This window comes from Octopus bimaculoides, chromosome 12 (genome assembly GCF_046866305.1).
Source record: "Octopus bimaculoides isolate indiv1 chromosome 12, ASM4686630v1, whole genome shotgun sequence".
Lineage (NCBI taxonomy): Eukaryota > Metazoa > Mollusca > Cephalopoda > Octopoda > Octopodidae > Octopus > Octopus bimaculoides.
In genome coordinates this window covers 25,433,983-25,456,482 of record NC_142939.1, presented here as the reverse complement: position 1 = coordinate 25,456,482, position 22,500 = coordinate 25,433,983, and positions in this window count along the sequence as shown.

Here is a 22,500-nt window from a genome sequence, read left to right as displayed (position 1 = left end):
GAACACAACACACTGTCCTGTCTAGGAATCGAACTCATAACTTCACGTTCGTAAGCTCGACGGTCTAACCACTGAGCCATTTCGCCTTCACATACATGCATACATACATATATACATACATACATACATACATGCATACATACATGCATACATACATACAAAATATATATCGTGAGCATATGGTAAGAAGTTTGCTTCTCAACCACGAGGTCCCGGGTTTACTCCTACTGGGTAACATTTTCGGCAAGTCTCTTCTACCATAGCCTCGGGCAAACCCAAAACTTGTGAGTGCATTTGGTCGATGGAAGTGAAAGATGACTGGTTTATACGTGTGCGTGTTTGTCCTCCACCACCGCTTCACAAGCTGTGTTGGTGTGTTTAGGTCCCGTTACCAAGCGGCTCTGAGAAAGACGCTGAGAGAATAGGTACCAGACTTTAAAAATATTGGTTTTGTGGACGATTTGCTCGGCTAAATTTCTTCAAAGCAGTCCACCAGCATGGTCGTTGTCAACTGACCGAAGCAACTATGTTCGCTCCTTTGCACTACATGGGTTCAATTCTCCTCCCCTCTTCATTTAACCATCTTCCCCGCTTCGTCTAACCTTCCTCCATTCTCCTCTCTCCCTCTCTCACCTACTTCCTCCCACTCACCTCACCTCTCTTGCTTCGACTCCTACTTCTTCACTTCACTGCTATCCACCTTCTTCCTTCCCCCTCTCTCTTCATCGTCACTCCTCCCTCGTAACCCCAACCCTACATAATCTAACCCCCACCTTCCCAATCCATCCCATCCCACACCAACCCATCCCTTACACCCACACCCACATACCCTACCATCAGCCTACCCACATACATCATCTCTACCCCCAGCCTCACCCTAACCAACACCCCGCTCTCGCCTCCCCAACGATTTCACCCCACCCCATACACCACTACACCGTACACCATGATACAAAACAACACCACATCACATCAGATCACGCCACGACGCACGGACTAGCACTGACCACTTCCCAGCCCACACCATCATCCGCACACCTACACATACACACACGCACATGTCAAAGTCACCAGCCCGCTTCCAAACGCACATACATACTCTCTTATACACACGCACACGCACGCGCACCTTCGTTTTTGGGGTAACTACTACTTTATTATCTCCGCTTCTTCCTAGCTCTCCTGTGTAACACCTCTGTCTGCATTCGCCATAATAGATCGCTAGCCACTACACGTTCTTTATTTTCTCTGCTTGTTTCTTTCTGTGTTCCTTTCTGTGGCTCAAAATGTTAAAGACTTTTTCACCTCCTGAGCGTTAAACTAATACATCTGTTTGTTGTCTACACCACCTGTCTTCGTCTTATATATATATATATATGTATATATATAGTGCTCCAACATGGCCTAAGTCAAATGAATGAAGCAAGTAAAAGAACATGTATACATATATGTGTGTATCATATAGGTACACACATACATAAATATATATATATATATATATATATATATATATATATATATCATGCTTATATTTTATATATATATATATATATATATATCATATATATATATTATATATATATATATATATATATAATATACATATATATATGTGTGTGTGTGTATATGTATATATATATATATATATATATATATATATATATATGTATATATATATATATATGAAAGTATGTATATATATATGCTCATATTAGAGAGAGAATAAGAATGAGAAAGAGAGTGAAAGTGACCGAGGGAAAGAGTGAGATTAAGAATGAGAGACTGCGGCAGTGTGTGTGTGAGAGAGAGTGGAAGTAAGAGAGTGAGAGTGAGAGAGTGTGAGAGAGAGTAAGAGCGAGTGTGAGAGAAAGCGAGAGAGAGAGAGAGAGAGAGCGAGAGAGAGAGAGAGCGACAGAGAGATTGGTTCTATGACAGCGCCCCAGCATTTCTTTCAACTAATCGGTTACAGATTAAAGCAAAAACAGTGCAGAATTCGAGTGTATGTTTTTCTCTCACGAACTTTTCGTCCGTCTGTCTCTTTCTCTGTCTCTATCTTTGACTCACTTCCTGTCTGACGTCTTCGCATGTATTCAAATTACGCCACATACACAGACCCCACCCCCACTCCACACACACACACACACACACACACACACACACACACTCACACAAACATACTCATTAAATATATTTCTCTTCTCATAACAAAATATGAAGTTTCTACTTCAGTAACAGACACTGATTGGTCATTCTTTATGTCACAACTCATTCGGCTCCAACGTCTCAAGCGCCAATTTTCTCTTCTTTATTAGAAATAAAATATTCATTTTTTTACTAATTCAATCATGCTGTCATTCACTCTCAATTTACTAGAGTTGTAACAGACCTTAGATTATCTCCACGCTAAGCTTCTCTCAATTTGCCTCACCTATCACTTGGAGCGTTAGCTGATGAAGATACTAAGGGTTCCATTGTCAAATAAATGACTTCACCTTCACCCTTTCAACCAATACTCCATTATTATCCTTTTCCTCGTAGTCATTACACACGGAAAACAGCACAAATATTTTAATATTCTTAGAAGGAAAAACAGAAAGCCATTTTCTTTTTCCGAATATACAACACTTGAACAAGCAAGTTATCAGTTCTAACTACATTAGCCGTATTTATTTCTGACATAAACAGAAAATAAATTAAGAAGATACTTTCCGTGAATATTACACTTGAAAAATCAATTCATCTTGACGAGACAAATAAGAGACATTTGAAAGGATTAAAACGTAAATATTCCATATAGATATAAATTATATAAAGAAAGAATCGATGAGATAGCGTGCATTTTATCTCGATATGAAAACCTCAAACCAACGTACTAATGGTACATTCCAGTAGAATTTTAAAAAATGCGCACGATCCCAGTACAAACAAATCGGAATACAGGAACAAGCTGTTTAAATTGCCTAAAATTTTCATGATTACAGATTGACAAAGATTGAAGAAATCTTCAACTCTTATATTTTAGTATCGATAATTCAAGTTCTAATACAAACAGTAATCATGTATTTAAGAGAAATACAATAAAAACTGGAATGTTTGTTTTGTTCGAAGTTGTAATAACAAATTGTAGGACATAATACACAATATTAATACATATATAATATTAGTATACGAATAATAATAGTGTATAATATTCATAGCTGGTAATTAGGAGAATATTGTCATGGCTCTTTGAGCTTTTAAAGGTAGTAGAATATTCTTGAGAGACATTCTATTGCGCTTTATGCATGTTTCTCTTAAGGCGATAAAGTGTTTTGAAGGAAACTTAAGTGTATGTTTAGTTGGAGGTGAGTAACTATATAATCAAAAGTGATAGACTATCGCTTAGTTAGACTAGTTTCATTTAAAAGCTTTCTCGGAAAGGACTGTTATTGCAATTTTCTTTTGTGATGTTGTCTTTGGCGGGATACTGCACGTTTCATAACGTCCATTGATTTTCCACCATTATTTTCATTTTGCATTATGTTATTACTATCTATCTAAGATTTTAATCGGTGTTTCTCTATTATATCATGTTCCTCTTGCCTTCTCTTCAACCCCTCAACTGCGCCTCCTCTCCATCAAAAACAAGTCCACATACACATTATTCGTTTCAAAAACGATTATCTCATGCTATCACCTTCCCATCATTGTACGCCTACAGACGCCCAAGAAATGCACACGCACACCCGCCCAAAACACGCACAAACACACACATTTCCCATCTCATCTCTATATACGAATATCCTCTTATATGTGCACACACAGCGCCACTGCTGCGCGTTTCCTATCCACAGATAGCACTGTATTCCCACATGGTCTCTAATTACGTCACGTTTTTCTTTCTGTGCCAACCGACATGTTACATTCACTCTTCTCTGTATTTTTTCGATTATATATTATTTTACAGATTGAAGACCAACCATCGAAACGTTAAGACCCTTTCTTTTCTTCTTAAGATTCTGTCCTGACTAATACAAACCTTCTTAAAACTTGAACCCCAAAAGCTCTGTTCTATTTCCGCTCATTGCTCCTTAACACATAGATACACGCACAAATACATACATATATTTATTTCTTTACATGGGTTTATTTATACACACACACGCATGCACGCACACGCACACACACACAGACACATACACACACAGAGAAACACACACATATGTATAACCCCACTTACAAATGGATGTGTTACAACACAAAATTCTGCTTTGTTGACCATGAGCAAACCACTTATATGGAATTGTGGTGTATATAAGCACTCATGTTTATATCTGTAGCAGGACATCTACCACTGACGAAGTGAAGGAAGGCAGAAATCACCTGATCTTGTAGTTTCGGCTGTGGAATCGGACGGTGATTTTCCGGTTGCGATATAAAACAGTAATTGAATACACGCTTAGTCCATATTGAAGGAATCTCATAGTAAATAGCGCTGCATTGTCTTTTAACACAACATGAAATTTTAAATAGGATATATAACACTGCTTCTGTCCCTACTAATTATATGTATGTATCTATCTATCTATCTATCTATCTATCTATCTATCTATACATCTATCTATCTATCTATCTGTCTATATATCTATATATCTATATCTATATCTATATCTATATCTATATATCTATCTATCTATCTATCTATCTATCTATATATATATATATATATATATATATATATATATATATATATATATATATATATATATATATATATATATGCATATATATATATATATATATATATATATATATATATATATATATATATGCATATATACATGCATATATATGCATATATACATATATATATATGTATGTATATATATATATATATATATATATATATATATATATATATATATATATATATATATATATATATATATATATATATATATATATATATATATATATATACACACACACACGGACACACACACACATAACACACGCTCGCACATACTATCAGAGCAGAAATACTAGGCTTGTAAAACGCAGTTGTTTACGTCACTTGTCATCGTCGACCTATCATATATATATATATGTGACCAAAATGCCAAGACAATGACTCAAATGCGACAAAAAGCATGTGTGTTTCATAATACCCCGGGTATCAGACAGGTTTGCAGAACGGCTGACCGAATTCAATAAATTATATATGCTTAAGCAGTTTTACTCTGTTATTGATCACTCTTTCTTTTGTTCTTTGTTATGAATATATGCATATACATTAATATGTCTGTCTATCTATCTATCAATCTTTTCTATCTGTCTATCTACCTGTCTGTCTCTTACAATTATTATTCTTATTATATGTTATAACATATCATATTTTTCGTGTTATATTATATTAAATCGGGGATTCTATTCTATTGGTTGCATGCACGTTTCGCTAATTTCTAAGTTCATCAAAAGTATTTGAAACAATTTATTCACTATGATAGAATTTATAATACGAAAATGGAAAGAACAGATCGTTGAAACTAGTAAAAGAAAATGAAGAACTAGTGAGAGAAACGAGGAGAGAGAAGACAGAAAAGAAGACAAATTAGTTCGTTTGTGAACTTGCTTTTGAAAAATGGCTCCGTATGTTCATTGTATTAAAAAATATCATTATTGAAATAAGTATACAAAACTTCGATCAGTAGGAGGTCATAAGACGGTATAAAGAAGACAAAAACTATGAATTTGCAGACGAAGTCAATATTTTAAATAGTGTTTGGTATTAAAAATAAGGCATTAAAATTAAATTTACTTTAATTAAAACCGTTATATCTGTATGAGTGAATACATGTTGTATTAAAAGAGGAGTATATTTATTCGACGATATTAATTTCCTTTCATGCGTTTTCATTACAGTGCGTATTTTACTAAAACCTCCAACTTCGTTAAACCAATCACTACTGTATCTAAGAAGGATATATAGAGATTGTAATAGAGAGACACAAATATTTAAACAAATCCTCTAAGCGTAGGAGTGGCTAAGGAGTTTCTTTCCCAAAGACGGAGTTACGAATTCAATCACACTGCCTGACACTTTGGGCAAGACGTGAATATATACAAATGGATATATATGTATGCATGAACACACGTTCACGCACACAAAGTCTCTTGGCGTATGCTTATAAAGTTAGTTGTTACAGGCGAAAGAGCGAAAGAAATGGAAAAAAATCACATAATAATAAATAGGGAGGGAGAGAAAGAAACAGTGGAAGTTATTTATGACTTGCCTAGAAATGTCTGTATATGTATGAAGCCATGTATTGCGTCTGTATGTTTAGTGCAAATATGTATATTACAGATTGTTTGGTATGTGCATATACTGTTAAATACATATGTAATCTAGCATGAACATTTCTTTATGTTAAACGATTTATTAATTTATTAATATTTTACAGCTAATTATTTACTCTTGGTATCCAAGCCATTACCTTCTTTATGAGCTGTTTTTGGTTTAAGGTTTTCTTCGATTTTTATAATATGATTTTAAACCGCAATTTGTTACTGCGTGCAACTGTTAGTTGAAAGGACGAATGAAGCAAAACCACTTTCAAATGTGTATCTATAAAAGTAATTGTATATTTATGCATACAACCTTATTTTTATTCCATTATAAACAAAACTGTCCGACGACCGGGAACATGAAACAGTTACAGTTTTTGTTGTATTTTTGCTACATTTATTAAAGCATATTATTCCCCCACTGGTATTAGAGTGCTAGTTTTTCAACCTTATTTTGTTTTTATCTGCTTACTCTCGTGTATATATATATATATATATATATATATATATATATATATATATATATATATATATATATATATATATATATATATATATATATGTATATATATACATATATATATATATATATATATATATATATATATATATATATATATATGTATATATATATATGTATATATATATATATATATATATATATATATATATATATATATATATATATAAGGATGAGTGAATATTCCTTTGTTTACAGTTAACACGGAAACTTCAATAAACAGTTACCAGGGTAGCACAATTCACGCAAGTATGAAGGATGTACCAATCTGTTCAAAGGCAGAAACTCCGGGTTAATGGGCAGTTTGTATAGCATCAATAAATAAATGGAGTGAAACGCAGATGTTATTCAAATTCTTTTACTTCTGACATAGGTTTCGAAGACAATATTGGTATTATTCCAAATGAATAAATGGTGTAAAATAATGTAATCTTCTCATCAGGGAAAGAGAATCAAACTCAACAAACTTAACAAACGTGATGACTGTGCAAATGATGAACAGACCGCTATTAAGTATTTTCAAAAAACCGTTACTAGATATGACGTCAAAGGTAGCACATATGAAGAGAAGTGCTAACTCACATATCACTCTATATTTCTCCTTTATTAGTTCTCTCCTTACTTATTTCTTTGCCCCTTCTCTTCATTTGCTCAAGAAGACAACGCATCGCCTATTCAGCTATCAAAAGCACAATTTGATGACTGTGATTCGAAAACTCTCATCACTAAACTACCTGCCTTTACAGCTATGATAGATATTAAAAATAAAAACAAAATATATTCTGCAGTAAATAGTTTTGTCTCAAATATAACTTCATCTAAACAAACAAAGCTGTAACTTACCTAATTTCTAACAACTGTTGATGCAGTGAATCTGTAAACGACCGCTAATTTCCAACAATCAGGTTATGGATATTTTGTACCAATGTCATGAACATACTGCAAATTCAGCCGAGGGGTTTATTGTTCTCACAGCCAAACAATTTACAGTTAACGTACTAATTCAAACCGTGATCAGCATAGTTTCCCTCATCGAGATATATACGAAATTTGAAAGTTGTGTGTTATTAATTTTACATAGCATTTTCCAAGAAAATGCTATGTAAAGATACACCATATTACTAACGAGCAATCTTGCGACATAAGTGGGACAGTAGTTTTGAAATACTCTTAACTGAGTTTTGTGTATCTGTATGAGTATGTGTTTGTGTACTATATATAAGTGTGTGTGTGTGTGTGTGTGCGCGTGCGTGCTGCAGCCTGTTTAATATTTTGCTTTTAGTTATGGGAGCCAAACATGTTTCTAAGCAGAGTATTTTCCTTAAACCATATCAAATGTACAACCGTACGTTTGAATGACCGTCGGCGTGTATGTACGTACATACGTACATATGTGTGTGTGTTCGAGAGTGTGAGTGTGTGCATATGTGTGTGTGTGTGTGTGTTGCGTATGCTTCTATTTGTACCAAATTAAAATATGTTCACATCCTTATAAGATATCTAATTCTATGGTTTTATATCAATATATATATATATATATATATATTTGTATCATCATGGGTTATAGATTTGTCTTTATTGATTTTTGTAAATTATTTTTCTTTTATTCTTTTCTTTTACTTGTTGCAGTCATTTTGACTGCGGCCATGCTGGAGCACCACCTTTAGTCGAACAAATCGACCCCTCGACTTATTATTTGTAAGCCTTGTACTTATTCAATCTTTCTCTTTTTCCGAACCGCCAAGTTACGGGGACGTAACCACACCAGCATCGGTTGTCAAGCGATGTTGAGGGGGGACACACAGAGACATATACACACGCACACACAAAGTTTATTTATTTTAATTTTCTGTTACTTCTTTTTCGTGTATAGTTTTCAATCCCAAAACTTTTGTTTTATATGTAACTAAAGGTCGTAGTTTAAATAGCAACAAGTGATTTTTAATAGTTGGGCTCTATATATCTAATTTTATTTCTTATCTTGCATTTAGTTTCATTATCTTAATTATATATATCACATGTACAAGATTTGTAAGAATGGCTATATATCTCTCTTATCTTCAAGCGTCTTTGGTTCATCCGATATTGTTCAGCGAACCACAGGAAGCCAATATTATATCTTGCCATTTTGAATTAAATTTACTTTCGATCTCAATTAACTGAATATCTTCAAATTAATCTAATTCTAACTTCAAACAACTTAGCGTACATCTAAAGAAATATTAATCCGTACACCTACCACACTAATTCTTATCATATATGTTTTTTTGAATTAATTTGGCTCAGATTTCATTAACTTAAGAACATTTTAATTAATTTAATTCCGTGTTTAATCAACTTAGCATATATTAATACGTAGACTTCATGTTTTTGATTAATAATATGCTTCTTGGAAATAATAATTAAGATTATGACCCCTGATTTAGAGACAACACCAGAATTGTTTGTAAAGATAGAATTAGTTATTTACATCGATCCTCAGAACTTGAATGGCACATTTTTTATGGAGGAGACACAACGCTAACCTTAGAGTTATGAGAATGAAAATATATAAAACACCGGAAGGCATTTGTTTAGATGCTCTACAGTAATGATATCAACACCCTACTTATACGGTCTTCTTATTTCCTTTTAACCACTTCCTACTCTTTCACTGATTAATGATGTTTGTTTATTTTAATAATGGCTTCATTAAATTAGCTGAATTCTTAAAATATACGTTATCCTTCTTTCAAAAGTATTTAGTTAACAGAGTTACTCTAAATTCTAATCCTTCTTTTCTTCCTTCTCCCATTTCCCACTTTACTCTCTTGTTGTTTGTCTTTCAATCTTTCTCTTATTTGGGTTTCCGTGTTGTTGTCTGCTCCTTTTTATTACCATTTTTTTTTTCAGGTACGTGTACCATGTTACAGAATAAATTGATTATAGTAGTTTTTGTGAGCTACGAAAGTGACAATACGAAAATTATGCAGAAAAATAGTTTTCTTCTTAGAAAATGTAATAGATATGATATATAAATTTATATATAAGCGAAACTTAGAATTCTTTATATTTTATTCCCGGAGACAGAGAATACCCAAAGGAAGGGTGACAAATAGCATCTTTAGTATTCAGGTACCTGAGATCCCGACGATCCAAGCAAAGCTAAAAGGATTTCTAAGGTTTGGGAAGAACTATAATAATAACTTTAATGACAATTGCAACGCTTAAGGTACCAAGACCTAGATAAACAACTCACTGAGGATAGTTGATTAAAGGAAGTTACTTGTAATGCTCCATGAATGGCGCTTCTTGTATAGCACCCTTGCTTTAAGACTATACCTTGACTCAGGTAGAGTGGGCATTCTTGCTTTGAGACTGTGCCTTGAGGCAACGGAGAGGTTGTGCAGTAAATGCAAAGATGGGAAGGTGTTTGCCTAACTCTCGGATCATTCAAACTCTATAGCAAAAACTCAATGCTCAGCCTACCAATCTCATCGGTGTTGCAGAAATTTAAATCTACCAACGGAAATGCAATCGGTATATTGCTATTGTCTAAGAATAAGAGAGTCGACCTTGCCGAGACGGTAAACGGCGGAAGAATGTGGGAGCCCCAGGAAGATAGAAAGGAAGCGGAAATATGGTGAAAGCACCGGAAGATTATACGAGTAGTTCGTCAGAGACAGCAAGGACTTGGCAAGTACGGTGCCAAGAAGTTGCAAAATACCAATGGCAGTTAGAAGAAAGCGTTCATAATACACAGGGTCTACGGGGAAATAGAGGAGCCTCACCGTGTAAAATCGGTGGGGCGTCACACCAGGAACACCAGATGCAGTGGGACAAGACACTCAAGCCACCTCTGTCCTGGAGATAAATTGGGGAATACTAATCAGTGAAAATTGTCCTTTCTTCTTCGTGCTGACACTGACATTTTGACAACAGCAAATAGTTTAAAGTGTGGAGGGAGAGAGTGAACCCATCCTACAATAATTTCGAACGACTCTTTGCATTCTGAACTAGCTTTTGATTGTAAACCCTAGAGTGTTAGAGAAAAGCCTACGCAAAGGGAAGCATGAAAATGTTTTTGCAGAAGGGAATGGACCTGGAGCGAGCTGAGGCCAATGAACAGCAGCCGTCACTACCCAAAGGTATCAGATTCCAAAAAGAAAGTGACAAGGACCCAAAAACGAGAGAAGCGGTAGGAGACAGGTTTACTATTTTGCTTCTAAAGAAAGTGGTAATCTTATCTTCTCAGACAGTTATATATATTCCTGGTATCCGCCTGAAGACGGATGATAGTCATAACACAATGTGTTATTTATAACATCTCACTAATATACTATGAGCGTAAACATCTTAGTGATTTTTAAATAAAGAATGTCGTTCAATCCATTTTCTATTATCTCTCTCTCTGTACACACACACACACACACACACATACACACGCACGCACATACAAACACACACACACATACACACAAACACACATATGCGCAGGAGTAGTTGTGTGGTAAGTAGCTTCCTGATTGGGTTGGGTCAAAAGCTCTTTTGACCTTGTGGACCCAAACAGCCAAATGTCTGGTTTTCCCAGATTTTCTACGAATAGCCGGGTTAAGGTATCCGGTGATCCTTGAGGGACGCCCCCCCCCAAGTGTCACCTGTGCCTGGAGCCTGGCCACATTAAAAAAAACTGTCCCCAGGATCAGAGTAGGGTCCTGGAGCAGTTAATAAAAGTAGTTCCCCGCGCTCCCCTACTGGAAGGAGAGACGGAGGAAGACGAAGAGCTGGAAACCTCCGCGAAAAAAAGGTAAAAAGGAAAGAAGGTGGGCAACAATGGTTGCCCACCAAAAGATTCGAAGGCTGCGAGGAAGGAGGAGGACTTTCCGGTTAAGGTGGAAGTGTCCCTTACTTCCGTTCCCCCACCCCAAAAAAAAAAGGAAAGAGGGAAGAACAGAACACGGTCGGAGCCTCATAGCGCACCGCCCGCGATTCCCGATGCTCCGTTGGCGGGAATTGTGCCACCAACGGAGGAAGGCCCGTCAGTGGGAATTGTGTCACCGACAGTAGAAACTGTGCACTCGCCTTGGAAGGAGGAGGAATTTGTAATACTATTCCACAAGGGAGGAGCTGTTCAAGAATTTGTCAAGAAATTTACTGGGAAAGGTCGGAGGGGAGGGATCCTCACCTGTACTGAGGACCCTGATTGGCCTCCGCAGGTGGCTGCGGAGGTCGTGTGGGAGAAAAGACTTATACAGACTGATGGATTCCTTTCCCGAGGAGGCCTTCCGCTCCTTGCTGACGTGGCCCTATCTAGTACCATCAAGGTGCTTGAGTGAGGCACTGAGCCTTGGTGATGAAGGAGGGGCGGGAAAGTGTAAGAGAACGACTGCCTCATATTGAAAGGGCATGTGGCCCAGGAAAAGAAAGTTGTAAGAGACAAGTGCCTCATTTCAAAGACATGGTGTAAATTGAAACTGTGGCAAGAGGTTTATAACCTCAATTTGTAAATATATACGTTAATTTATAAAATAATAATGTTTGGGTCCTGAATGTGTGGCTCCTGAACCATTTGTTGAGCCACCCTTCCATGAGGCATCGATGCTAGATGTGTCGAAACAATTGTCGTGATTAATAATACATTCACGTATATTCCATCTTTCGTTTTTCATTTACTATATACACAACGATCACCATGAAAGTGACCGTGCTTTCATATATATATATATATATATATATATATATATATATATATATATATATATATATATATATATATATATATATATATATATATATATATATGGGAGAATATACAAATAATAACAACAGACGAGGCCAGGTGGTGTAAATAACAAAAGTATATATTAGTATGACGCTCGGGAAAACGAAAAGTCTATGACGTTTCGAGCTACGCTCTTCAACAGAAAGAATACGGAGACAAGGAGAAAAACACGGAGAAAAAAAATTGAATAGTGTTCAGTCAACGGTCAATCATAATGATATATATATATATATATATATATATGTGTGTGTGTGTGTGTGTGTGTGTGTGTGTGTGTGTGTGTGTGTGTGTGTGTGTGTGTGTGTGTACATATATATCATCTGTTTATAACATAAGGGAAACTAGAAAAAATTTACGAAGATTATTAACTTTCAGTTTTATATCAAGAAGTTCTAGAAAGTATCTATGTCTACTAATTGCAAGCTATACATATCAGCCTATCAAATATTTTTTCGCTTACTACAATGAGAGTTTTCTTTTTTTATCTCTTACAACGCACCTGAATTTTCCATCAGCGATATTGTATACATTCATCGAGGTCAATAAAATATTGATCAAACTTGTTAAACATTTGTTCAAGTATATTTGCTTGTTCGAATCGGTCGTGTCCAGTACGATGGGAAGCGGCTCTTAGTTTATTAATTTCATTTTTATTGTGAGTTCAAATGTCTCCGAAGACGAATTTGTGACTCATCAATTCACTGATCAGTCAACGAGACTATCAGGCATACGATGATGTACCCCAAAAAAACCGGAATTTTGCAATAACTTAATTGTATATATTTATACGTTTATTGTCTTCAAAGTATTCTCCAATTGCAAGAGTGCATCGGTCCAGACGCGTTTTGCAAAGCAGTTGTGGAACTCTAGCTAAATGTCTTTTACCGCCTCCGTCAGTTTTTCTTCACCTCTTCCACGTCTGCAAATTCCATAGCGCCAGATTTCGTCACCAATGATGACCTTCGAAAAAAGGTCCGGATCAGTTTCCAACTGTTCTTTCAGTTCACTACGTGCATTCAATCGTAACTGCTTTTGACCCCCCCCCCACCCGAAAGCGAGGCACAGATTTTCCTGAAACTCTTTTCATCTGCAATTCCTCGCTCAAAATAAATTCGTTGGCAGGAGATCCAGGACACAGCAGCTATATCAACAAGTTCAACAATTGTTCAGTGATTGTCCTCCAGGGTCAGTTCATGAATTTTTATGATGTTTTCATTCGTTTAGGAGGTCGAAAGACGCTCTGAACGAGACAAGTGACCATTCCCAAAACGTGAAAACCACTCATAAACTTATGTTTTGCTTATGGCAAGATTCTTTTTGAAGCGGGACAATTGTTTCGGCCGCTATTTTCCCCAGGAGAAAACAGAAATTCACGGAAGCACCTTGTTCCTGCGTTTCAGCCATCATAAAAGTTGACGAACAGGGGAGTAGCACTGCAAAACAAAGCCGGACCCCGAGACAGTACGACTCCACTCGACGATGCCGGTTGGCATACTAATGACTGAGGGTGATATCAAGTGGCTTCTAGTGGCAGAAGCCTGAACTACAAACGGTTTGTCCCACAGATAACGTTTCTGGTTACTTTTGGGCACCTGTTCTTATTTTGGGGTCGATTAGTAAATTTTTCCCTCTCAAAATCCGTGCAATTTTTTTCATCAATAAAAAAAATCACAAACATAAATATACGCTAAGGGAAATAACTCTGAGTGAGCCATTGATGACGTTTCACCACTAACATGATAAACAACATCATTTCTTCTTTGACAGCTGAGTCTACGGAAAGGAGTTACAATTTAGATGAGATTTCGATGCACAAATTCTGGTATCCAAGTAACGCTCGGGTTTCTAGGCTATGAAGCAGCCTGAGTCCACTTTAGAGTGTAATTAGCTAAGGGACGGAATAATTACCTGATTTTTGTACGGTGTTGTACTCTGAGGACCTTCGGATATTTATCTCTTTGGAGAGTTCCTTATCAATAAATCTGTTTTTATGTCCATGCGTGTGTACCTTTATGTGTCTTGTGTATCTGTGTATGTGCGAGCGAGTGTGTTTGTGTGTTTTTTGAGTGCGGGTGCGTATGTCTGTGCGTGTAAAATGGCAGTGGATTCTCTGAGCTTACTGAGATTTAATGGGAAGTGATTTGCTGTATTCTGTTTCTTTACGTAGCCCATTGCTACATCAGCGAGGTCGATAAACTAAAATACCAATCAAAAACCGTGTATTGGTCTAATAGACTATGTCTACCGTCGAAATGATTGGCCTTTTGCCTAGGTTGGAAAATCAATATTTATATGTATGTGTAGGAAAAAATTAAATGATAACCTTTAAAATATATAATTTTTATTTTTATTTCATTTTATATTTTATTTTTATATGGGTTTTTTTTTTACTAATTTCTATACCTATTTCCTTTACTTTTTATCTTCATTATTTTATTCTTATTTATTGCTATTGTAACTATTCGCTTTAAATTACTTTGTAACATCCTTACAGCATAAATCTCTTTGTAACTTTCTGACAGCCACATCATTATTTCGTGTAATTGAATTATATACGTATCTAAATTTGTTTTTGAATATATTTATCGATTTTTGAAAGAAAAAATATTATTCATTTAATTATTAGTTCTCATTTTAGTTTCATATTAATAAAGAAGCAAATTAGCTAAAGAAGGAAAATTATTTAACCCGTTGGCAATTCCAATGTTTTCAGCCCTAAATTTTCTACAATAACCATTATATAAAGCTTCTTTGCTTTTCATTATTATACCACAACTAAAACATCCTTTGTGTTTTACAGTTTTACTAATCTTATTATCTATCATATTCTTTCTTTTGAGAAATTCATTCAATTTAAATATATATATATATATTTTTTTTGTGTTGAAATTTTTATGTATAATATGCTTAAGTCGCTCTCACTATCTCTCACCCACCTCTTTCCCTAACGCCCGCACACGTGCATACACGCATACACACATACACAAAAACACGCACACACATTCGTGCGTGTGTGTGTGTGTGTGAATGTAAGGCAAACTTTTCATACATATCTTAATTTTGTAACTGATATGTGTATTTGAATATATATATATATATATATATATATATATATATATATATATATATATATATATATATATATATACGGTCGTACTGCATTACTAGTTGATATCCTGCTCCTTATTTTGATTTATATATATATATATATATATATATATATATGCAGAGACATAGATACATATATACATATATACATGTATATATGTTTGTGTGTAGATAGATGTAGATATTTATATACATACACACACACATATATGTATGTGTGTGTGTGTATATATAGATATATACGACAGAGTGGACAAACGAAACAAGGGCATCAACCAATTTATTGGGATTTACATGTATGGATCAACACCGTTTGATTCAGATTCATTCGTAAATTGAGTTTTAACCGTGATGCTAGTCGTCAACCACTTTGAATTGAGTACCGATCTGAATCAAACGGTTTTGAGTCATACATGCATGCTATATAAATATATAAATATATATATATATGTGTGTGTGAGAGTGTATGTATATATATATATATATATATATGCATACATATATATATATATATATATATATATATATATATATATATATATATATATATATATATATATATGTGTGTGTGTGTGTGTGTGTGTGTGTGTGTGTGTGTGTGTGTGTGTGTATATGTATGTATTGGAAAATGAGTGAGATCCTTGAAAACAGAAAAAGAATGACTTCATTTTTTTAAATAGTTGAATGATATGAATTTTACATACACTTTAGTTCGTTAACAATGCATTACATATACATATGCATATATACATATATATATATATATATATATATATATATATATATATATATATATATATGTGTGTGTGTGTGTGTGTGTGTGTGTGTGTGTGTGTGTGTGTGTGTGTGTGTGTGTGTGTGTACATATGCATACATATGCAGGGTGATTAGGTAGTCGTTAGAGTGACGAAATGTCGAGGAGCACATATCATGCTTTATTCTGGTTCGCAGGCTTCAAATATATGTTTGTTAAACTTTGCTTTCCCCTTTCCCGAAAGTACAATCAGTTTCTGAAGCGATTCTACTACCTCTGTTCTGTCTGACTGTCTTTCTCTCCCTCCCCTCTCGCCCTCTTTCTCTCTGCATATATATATATATATATATATATATATATATATATATATATAGGCACAGGCGTGACTGTGCGGTATGAAGCTTGCTTGCCAATCTGTCGACCAAATACTTGTGAGTGGATTTGATAGAAGGAAACTCAAATACGCCGTCGTATTTGTATGTATATATCTATGTCTGTGTACCTGTGTGTCCATGTTTCTCCCCTCCCATCTTTCTATCGCCTGACAACTGATGATATTGCTGTGCTTACGTCCCGTAACCTTAGCAGTTGGACAAAAGAGACTGATAGAATAAGTGCCAGGCTTACAAAGTGTAAGTTCCGGGTCGATTTCTTGGAATAAAAGGCCGTGCATCACTGAAACAAATAAAAGAAAAAATACAAAAGACTATATATTCATATATATATATACATATATATGTATTTATAAAAATAAAAAATAAAAATAAAAATAAAAATTCTATCTGGTTAAATATACCCTTCAACTGTGCTATATCCACAAATATTTATAAAAAATTCATGAATATTTTACAAAAAAATTTTACAAAAAAATTTCCCTTCTTCCCACAGATATAGTAAAATCTTCTCTTGTCATAAAATCAGAATTTCTTAATCTAGCCTTCCTAATGTAGGTACAATCATAGCTAGGTTAAACAAAAAAAAAACATCAAGTCAGCTAGAATATATGAAATTACAAATAGTGGTCATATGAATACACATAATAATCCAGCTAATACCAATAATGATGCTACTAATAATTATACAAATAGAAGTGAAAATAACAATGGCGAAAGAAATTATGAAGATAGTAGCAATATACTTAGTCCTACCAACCATAATTTCAACCAACAATTAGAATGCATTAGTAATGACGTTACAGTTGTAACTGAAGTTGATGATAGGCCCAACTCCAAAAGAAATAATAGTGATCAAGGACATAGTTCATATAATATCAATATGCCTAATGTGGAAAGAATAAGTTCAACTAATAGCACATCAGGATATGAATTAAATAATGATGGTAATAACCAATATATACCTAATAATAAAATTGAAGAACTGATGAATGATATTAGTGTAAATAATTGTAGTAATAATAATAATAGAGATATTAGAAATAATATAGGTGGGGTTGATAACCCCATCATGGGCAACTATAGAAAAAAGTCCCATTGTCCTTTATTTGGATTTTGTTGCACCCGTAACGTAGTGTACAGATGCATCATTAGTACTATAACAGAGAATTATATTTACATAGGATGCAATATTAACCTGAAACAGATAATATATAACCATAAGTCTTCGTTTAGACTTATACATAAGGCAAATAGTACGACATTGGCAAGTAAAATTTGGGAGTTAAAAGATAATGGTATTAATTTTAACCTTAAATGGGAAATTATAAGAAAAGCTCAACCTTATATAATAGATATGGATGTGAATTGTGTTCTATGGAAATATATGAAATTTTTAAACTTAGGAACAATCCTAATCTAATCAATAATAGATTAGACCTTAGGGTATCATGTATGCATTGCTCTACTCGCACTTTTAAATTTTTTAAAAAATAGGGCTTTTATTTAAGTAACTAAAGTTATCAAAATATAGTACTTTACTTCTATTATGGTTATCTAGGACTATCAATTAGCACATATTTATATTGGTAATTGAACCTTTATAACATATATTCCTGATCTCTCACATTAACATCTAATCTACTTAAATCAATCATCAGATTCCTGTATTGATTATCCTTGTTATTTCCTAACATCCTTTCTTTTTTCAGTCTCTTAAATCTTAGTAAGCACATTATTATAAACTAACATAAATCCGATAATAATTTTTATTTTTTATTCACATTATATAAATAAAGCTTACCTATGTGTCTCCTAAATAGTATCATTATCTTATCTTCAGCTAAAAAATTTTTTTAAGATAATTCAAAATAGTTTTCATGATCACTATATACTTAATATCCTTAAATTTTACACCCTATCCAGAGCCCCTGAATTCAATATTGACATTATTTCATGATTTTTGTGGAAAATAATTACATCTCATTTTATTTATTTTATTTAACATACCTCTTATTGTGAAAACATTGGTTAGAGTATTGTTGTTGTCTGTACCACTATACTGTTACTCCATTCAGACTAAAAGTAAAAAAACCTATTTGACCCATATACCAAGGGCTGTAATTCATCAACATTAATTCCTCAACACTTTGATAGTAGTAAAATGACCTGATACTACTATGACCAGTGAAACCTTTAGATTCTAATACATTTTATAGCCTTGTCCATGCATACTGCTTACACCTTCCCTCTCTTTAGAAGTAATTGTCCCTTGGCTATCACCACTAGATAAGAAACAATAAAATCTGAGACAGTTAAAACTTTTGTCTAGAATCAATTACTAGCCTGATAGACTTATGTATTCTTCCTCACATTTGGATTTTTATGTATTCTCTCTCCCACTTGGATTTGAAATGTTGCCACATTTATAATGTCTTTTCTACAGTACTTTTTCTGCATTTTCGTGCAGCTGAAGATTGCTCTTCATATTGCATTTAAAGTAATGCTCGCATTACTTAAATAAATTGAAGTAGCATGAAACGTGCGTACTGCAATAACCTTTGAAATCCGTGTTGCTTATTTTTTTATATATATATATATATATATACACTTACTTTAGTACTGTTGACACTGCCGGATTGAATGAGACTGCGGGTACTACCGAGGTGTCGAGAAACCATAATGATATAAGTGGGGCAGCTGATGATGGAGGTATGCTGGATTATTGGTATGGCTGTGGAATAGTATTATAACACATCCTTTTGATATATATATATATATATATATATATATATATATATATATATATATATATATATATATGTGTGTGTGTGTGTGTGTGTGTGTGTGTGTGTGTGTGGCATTGTGACCCTGGCTCTGTACTTAAATTTTCTGGCGTATTCTCTAAATAACTTGGAGATATTGTAGTCTAGCGTCTGAAAGAAGGTGATAACATATAAAAGATAAAACATCCAAAAGGAAAAGTAGTAGCATATAATATAATGAAATTTACCGACAGACTACGACCAACATAACAAGTAGTAAAATGTTTCAATGTAACTAATTGTTTACACTATATTATCAGAACAGATTTCATATATCTCATGTTGAATGATTAGTGCCAACAACTAATTAAATGTTTCAAGCTAATGAGGCTTCTCTATAAACTGAGTTGACTTGCTATATATATATTCCGACTAAATCTCACTCATATCATAACTTGCGTATGAAAAATGAATGAGTGTTCTGGCCAATGTCGTTTTGCATACGTAAACACGATTTGCTCACAGCGAGATTGCTTTAATGTAGCAATTTTGATGGCAACAGGACTGTGGCTATAAAACATCATCTTCGTAATTAACAACAACAAAAACAAAATGCTGCTGAGAAAGTAATAAAGAATAAAGATTCCAAGTTTTGGCACTAGGCCATTAATTTATATGAACAGGGTAAGCCGATTATATCGACATCTGATTTCCACTGGTATGTGTTTTATCGAGTCGGAAAGGACGAAAGGCAAAGTCGACCTCGGTGGAATTTGAACTCAGAACGTTGAAATGGATGAAATGCTGCTAAGCACTTTGTCCGGCATGCTTACGATTCTGCCAGCTCAACACCTTATTAGCTATACTAGAAAACACTTGCCAAGGTGCCACGCAGTGGGAGTGAACCCGGGGCCATGTGGTTGGAAAGCAAGCTACTTACCATAGAGCCACTCCAGCACCTATTTCACACACACACACACACACACACACACACATATATATATAATTCAATAATAGGATAAAGTCTTTTATAAGAATTTATCAAGTAGCTAGCGTGAAAAAACCTCATAAGGGAAAAATTCATCATTTATTTCCTAAAATACATTTACTTATATTTATGTATATTTATTTATATTTATTTAAAATATATATATACAGCAGAGAGAAAGCGAGAGAGAGAGAGAGAGAGAGAGAGAGAGAGAGAGAGATAGAGAGAGAGAGAGAGAGAGAGCGGAAGAAAAAGGGAAACACAGTAGGGAAGTAGGAGACCGCGTATGTACACTCTCATTCTACATTCTACATTTCGGAAAAAAATCATAATGTATGTTATAATTATTTAAATTATTAAAAACTAATACAATACGAATGAAAGGAATGAAATAGAATAGGAATGAAAATAAGGAACTGAAATACATATCTGAAATAATCATATATCTGAAAGAAATGCTAGATATATGTTCATTTAGTGTAAAGAAATGAGGTCGGGTACTTAGTTATTAATTATAGAAAACTACGTTATAGATACAACGGCAGCGAAATAATAATCTCAAGAAAAGCCGTATTAAAGCGAAATTTTTATCTCAGATTATAGTCTTAAATATCACTGAGATCCTGCGAATGCACAAATATTGAATAATTTCAATTCTATTCATCTCTGGATTATTCGTTATCTTAGTTTTTTCCTTTTTTTTTTTTGGTTTATTATTATTTTTTTTTACTTCTTTTTACAGAATATCGACCAAAATTGTGTTCGATTCGCCGTATATCTATAACAGATAAAAATGGAGGAACCGCTAAAGTTCAACGGGTTTATAATTTTTTTCACTCTTTCTAACACTCACATCCTACTCTTTCCCAACGTGTTTGTATTTCAGTCTTTTATCTGTCTATTCCCCCCCCTCTCTCTCTCTCTCTCTCTCTCTCTCTCTCTCTCTCTCTCTCTCTCTCTCTCTCTCTCTCCCTTTTCTCTTTCACGCTGGCACATTTTCTATATCCTCTGTATATCCATAGAAAGTTCAGCGACAACTCATTGTCTGTATGTTGACAGTAGCAGCTGCATTATAGCCGTTGCTACTTGTTAAATGTTCTTGCAGTGCACAGTTATTAATAGTTTCAAGATGTTTACTGGTGCTAAAGCTTGAAGAATTATTTCATAAGACATCTGCATGTACTTCAAAGAAGCTTCTATCAGTATCAGATGCCATCTGAAATCGTCAAGTGAAATTATGTCGGAAGCGAAAGTTATTTAGACATCCATATTGTATTACTCTTCTACTCTTTTTCATATCAGATTCGTCTGAATTCCTTCACTATTCTGACAGAGAATCCTATTTTCAGACTAAATATTTTATCACATGAGGTTAATAGCGAACACAGGACACGAACTCAGTAAATTAACAAAGAATGAAAGTCAGTTAATTGATCTAAATGTCTAGTTTCAAACCCGACTGCTACATCTCATAATAAATAATAATAATAATAATAATAATAATAATAATAATAATAATAATAATAATAATAATAATAATAATAATATTGCTGTTTTAAAAGCCGGAGAAATATCTAATAAGTTTTATATGTGAAGTAAACAGAGTGAGAGATAATATAAGACACACGATGTTATAAATTATTGTTATAATTTTTTGCGAAATATGTCTGTAAAGGAACTTCTGGTTTGTGACGCATCACCCTCTTTGCCTCTCACTTAATACAGACACACACATACATTTCTCAACACTATCACTACAGACACTTGAACCAAAAGATGAATCTTCCCCCCACTCTCTCTCTCTCTCTCTCTCTCTCTCTCTCTCTCTCTGATACTTCCCCATCCGCCTCTCTCTCTTTTTCTCTCTCTCTGTATATCTATATAATGA